Below are 6000 nucleotides of genomic sequence, written 5' to 3' on the forward strand. Positions count from 1 at the left end.
TCATTACCATGTTGAACTCGATGATATCTTTACTTCTGGTACAAGTGAATGTTTCTTCTTTAAGCTAGTGTTGGTGGTGATTACATAGCGGTAATGACTATATGATGATTAAGTAGTGGTAATGAGATGACTATTATATAATGATTGTTAGCTAGCTATGAAAATTGTTGTTGGTGATGATATATATGATGCAAGAGTTTTTATATTAATATAATGATGATGATGATGAGTTATTATATCATTTATGAAAGAAACTGCATATTAGTTTCAACTGGATGGATTCTAGCTAAGTGATCAAGTATATGCCATATTCATATTACCTCGATCACTTAATTAGGTGATCAAGTATATATAATATGGATATGACATATACTTGATGACTTAGCTAGGATCCACATGCATCCAGTCAAACTAATCTGCGGTACATTCACCTAATGATTTAACAACTCATTATAATGTAAAACAATCACTAAATTAAATTGAAAACACAAAATTAAAGTAAAAATAAAAAATAAAACCGAAACACACCCAAACATTTAGTACCGGTTGGTGTTACCAACCGGTACTAATGTCCTACGCGCCCACGGAGCTGGCTCGTGCCACATGGTTGCCCTTTAGTACCGGTTCGTGCTGAACCGGTACTAAAGGGGGGGGCTTTAGTGCCCACAATTTAGTACCGGTTACCGAACCGGCACTAAAGGGCCTTACGAACCGGTGCTATTGCCCGGTTCTGCACTAGTGACAATTCAAGTAGTATATGAAGACGACAGGGGCATTTTGGGCAGTTGTTAAAACTCGCGCAGCCATGTGTCCGGAGCGGGAGCCTTTGCAGGCTACAGCTCGCATCTCATGCGGTGTTGCTGAGTGGGCAATCCATCTACATAGTGCAGTAGCGCTAGCTAAGGTTGCATGGGAGATCAATCGATCTGTTCGTCGTAGGGATGGCACCCGCAGGGTTTGGGCACGGGTGGAGCCTTCCCATACCCTTACCCATCGTATTTAAGCTTACCCACCACCCGTACCCATATCTGCTAGTGGGTACAAAATTTTTCCATACCCGTCACTCAACAGGGTAAATGTGTACCGATGGGTAAAAATATCCAAGTTTCAGTAACATCAATTTGAACGACACATAATCATAAACAACAACATACAATCACAAATTATTGACAACAACACATAATAACATCAATACATACTTATAAACAACAACACATTTTATAAACATCAATACTTTCTTGTAAACAACAACGCATCAAAGCATTAACACATAGTCATAAACAATAGCATGTAGTCATATATTTTAAGTTCACAAACTCAAGACAAAGGGTAGCGGTAATTATTCTGTACTTGATTGAATTTATAAGGTACATGGGTATGCGGGTATGGGTTATATGATCTCATACCCGTACCCGTTCTACCCTGTTTACATACCCATGGACATTGGTAGAAAAAGGGCCTATAGTCCCGGTTCGTAAGGGCCTTTAGTCCCGGTTCCTGAACCGGGACTAAAGTGTCGGTACTAATACCTCCCCCCTTTAGTCCCGGTTCAATCCAGAACCGGGACTAAAGGCCCTCCACGTGGGCAGTGCGCAGAGCCCAGGCAGGTGACCCTTTGGTCCCGGTTGGTGGCACCAACCGGGACCAATAGGCATCCACGCGTCAGCATTTCTGTGGCTGGGGTTTTTGTTTTTTTTGAAGGGGGGGGGTTGGGGGTTTTGGGGGGTTAATTTAGGTGTTTCATATATTGTGTTAGCTAGCTATAATTAATAGAGAGAAGTGTCCTCTCTTATGTCCGTGCTTGGTCGACGCTACGTACTATACATACGTATAGAGAGGACTAGACACACTGGCTAGCTAGTAAGCAAACTAAGGAAACAGAAGATCGTCATGAACATATATGCATACAAAGAGAAGTGATATCGACCACCTCTCCTTCTCCGAGAGATTGGTCGAACAACAAGTTCTCGTATATTTATCTGACACTACAGGCTACATATATACAATAATTATCTCTTACAAATATAATCATACGGACTCAGGGTCCACATAGAATTCTCCGTCTTCAGGGATCACGTGGTCAAGAAAGAATGCCGACAATTCCTCTTGAATTGCTCACATGCGAGCTGGTGCTAGGAGTTCATCCCGCTTCCGAAACATCTAATTTGAAGAAGGAGGTCAATACATATATATATGAATGAATGAAACTCAACACAAATGATGGTAATAAAATAAAATTGTGAATGTTGTTATTTACGTACTTCATATTGTTCGTTAGAGTACCCGCCCCGCTCACAGGTCGTGTGGCAGATGGACTCGCAGATGTAGTATCCACAGAAATCATTCCCTTGTTCCTGCCACAACCACTTTACAAGAAATAGAGGTCAATCAAACTGATAAGCAAGAATGCTAAATGGTATTGATGAAACTAGCGCTTGAATCACTAGGAGATGCGCAGAACATGCTATTATAGTACTTACTTTCGGGTGTCTAAATTCCAGCTCCTTCGGCAGTCCCGGAACTGTTTTGGTGAATTTTCTCCAAACCCTGCCGGACAAAGAAAACAATTACTTGATATCAGGAAATGAACAAAGTTGCTGATATGGTGGATAATGATCGATTTAACTTACTTCTGGAGTATTTGAGTCATGTCTGCATAGTCCTGGGGATCTTTTCATTTTGAGTCTAAGGCGGTTACTAGTCCCTGCTCAAGCTTAATCTCTAGGAGAATATAGTGGAAACTGCACACACATGCATAACTCATGAACTACATTAATATAACCTTGACTAATATATAAGGGAAACCGAATACGCACAAGACAGTAACACTCACCTGAAGTTGTAAGGAAAGAGTATTATATCTTTGTTTTGATTTATTACGAACGATCGTAGCAAGTTGGCCTCGGTAGCTGCGGCATGAAGTTTAACCTGAGTTGCATCTATGAGATATGTGTTAATGAACCCAATATCACCGACTTGTCTTTTCTTCAATTCGACGATCTTCAATCTGCATAATATAGTGAGGATGATTATAAATACATGCAATGAAAGAGCTAAGCTATATAGAGAAACTTAATGACAAAAGTAGTACTACTTACAGACAGTAGCAGGCGACCGTTGTTTTATCGAGGGCCAATTGATTGAAAAACTGATAGAACTCCTCAAATGGAACAGGCAACAGATCAATTCCAACGAGGTCATGCTCCTTTTTAACTTTCACATACAAAGTACTCCTCCCCCAGAGTCTCTGCAGATTTTCAAGTACCAATCATGCAATCTTCGCATCATCGTTGATAGAGATCTTTCATCTTTGATGAGAGGCTTCCCGTACTCGTATCTTTGTATCTGCACGTCCATGGGTTCATAATGTACTTCGTCGGGCAGGTAATCTGCAAGATTGCTATAACCGGGCACCATCCTCGGATCATTAGCGACGTTGTGGCTAGGCACCTTGAGCGGGGGGCACGATTGCTTCGCTTGTTCGCCGAGCTGGGCAATTTGTTTCCTAGCTCGTCGTTCTTTCAGCCTTTGATCACTGACAGTACTTCCCGACCGCTCCGCTTCGACAAATTCCTTTCCAATAATGCGGTCATAGTTTCCTTTCGGCGGATCAGACTTCGGTGGTTTTGTCAGGGCAGCCAGAGTGCGCTTCACTTTCACCCGATCTACCTTCTCCTCCGGAGGTGGATGTTTCTTTGCTTTCACCCCTTCAAAGAATTTCCTCACTTCTTCTCGCGCGATCTCGGCGTTCTCCTCCTGGGTCCTCTCGTATGGTAACTTCTCTGGAGTCTTCAGAGAAGGACCGAATCTGTATGTCCTCCCGCCTCTGGTTGTACTGCTAGACACCGACCGAGCAGACGGAGCGATTGTCTTCTTTACTTGCTTAAGAGGCGGAGGAGAAGGACTACGACGCGCCGGAGCAGCTGGAGCGGCGGCAGGTCTCTTCCGCCCTTGCTGACGAGGCGGAGAAGGAGGATGCTGGCTGCTCGGGCGCATCGGCGCAGGCGGAGAAGGAGGCGGAGTGCCGCCACACGCCGGAGAAGGAGCCGGCCGAGGGCCCTGATCGTCACTCGCCGGAGGAGGAGGCGGTGGAGGCGGAGTGCCCTGACTTGCCGGAGGAGGAGGAGGAGGAGGCGGAGGCGTCCAGTTTGGAAGGTTGATGAGCTCCTTCCGCCATAGGCATGGAGTCTTCAGAGCAGACCCCAGCCGAGTCTCCCCTTCACCGGTAGGGTGGTCAAGCTGGAGGTCCTCAAATCCCTCCGTTATCTCATCCACCATCACCCTAGCATATCCTTCTGGAATCGGCCGGCAGTGAAAAGTTGCGCCGGGTTCAGTAGGATAAACAGAGCCAACAGCCGCCTTGACCTTTAAATTCATCCATTGCGTCATAAGGTGGCAATTTTGAGACTCCGTTATAGCATCCACGGGATAGCTGGCAGGAGCCGTCAAGGCATGCTCCGGCTGAAGCAGCTCGGTGGATGCCACGCTGCTTCTGCGCTGAGATGGCGGGGTAGCTTCGGGGGAGGCTTCGGCAGTACGTTTGCTGCGATTTGCTTCTCGTTCCTCTATCGCGTCTACCCTTGCTTGCAGCGCCTGCATTTGGGTCTGCTGCACTTTTTTCCTCCTCTCATGGGATTTGTAACCGCCTGCGTCCGGAAACCCAACCTTCCACGGAACGGAGCCTGGCGTGCCTCGTGTCCGTCCATGGTGCTCAGGATTCCCGAGGGCGATTGTGAGCTCGTCGTTCTCTCTGTCTGGAAAGAACGTCCCTTCCTACGCTGCTTCGATATACTGCTTAAGCTTACTGACTGGCATGTCCATTTGATCGTTCGTCCAAATGCACTTCCCTGTTACAGGGTCCAGGGTTCCGCCAGCCCCGAAGAACCAAGTACGGCAACGGTCTGGCCAGTTAATTGTCTCTGGTTCGATCCCTTTATGAACCAGATCATTCTCAGTCTTGGACCACTTAGGCCGGGCTACGAGGTAGCCACCTGACCCCATGCGATGGTGAAGCTTCTTCTTCGTAGCATTTTGCTTGTTTGTCGCCGACATCTTCTGACTCTTTTCCGATGTCTTGTGGGCCACAAATGCGGGCCAGTGATCTCTGATCTTCTCATATCTGCCCTTGAATTCTGGTGTCTCATTATTTTCGACAAACTTATTCAGCTCTTTCTTCCACCTCCTGAATAGTTCTGCCATCCTCTTCAGAGCAAAAGACTTGATTAATTTCTCTTTAACTGGGTTCTTTGGATTATCCTCAGGCGGTAGGGTGAAATTTGACTTCAGCTCAGTCCAAAGATCATTTTTCTGCATATCATTGACATAAGACACCTCAGGGTCTTCTATAGCCGGCTTAAACCATTGCTGGATGCTTATCAGGATCTTGTCCCTAACCAGAACCCCGCACTGAGCAACAAATGCGCTCTTTGTCCGGAGGGGTTCAATAGGTTGGCCGTCGGGCGCGATTGCTATGATCTCAAACTTTTCATCCGAGCTCAACTTTTTCTTCGGGCCTTGTCTCTTTACCGAAGTTGTGCTCGATCCAGAGGGCTAGAAAAAAGAACAAAGACTTAATTAATATGTGTACATACCAAAACAATGAATGCATCAATCAGCTAGTCAGCACAGGCTTAACTAATATATATACCTGGCCGGACTCGGTTCGGTCACCGGAGCCGTAATCACGGTCTCCTTCTTGCACCGGCATTGGGTCACCGGAGCCGTCCTCATGTTCTTCTTCTTGCACCGGCATTAGGTCACCGTAGCCAGCTTGTTCACCCTCTCCTTCCAGACCATCGGTTTCGTTGAGAAACAACGAGATGGCATCACTTCCTTCTGCGATTATGTCCCTCAACAACGCTTCTTTTGTTGCTTCGTCTAGGGCAGTGTCCATAGTTTCTACAAATATTTACAACATGGCAATTATTATTCAAACATGACAGATGGATATATTAGTGCCAAACGTAGAACTAGCTACCTAATCATAGTAAGCTATCGGGA

This window comes from Triticum urartu, chromosome 7A, assembly GCF_056163025.1.
Source record: "Triticum urartu cultivar PI428250 chromosome 7A, HENAU_Tu73, whole genome shotgun sequence".
NCBI lineage: Eukaryota > Viridiplantae > Streptophyta > Magnoliopsida > Poales > Poaceae > Triticum > Triticum urartu.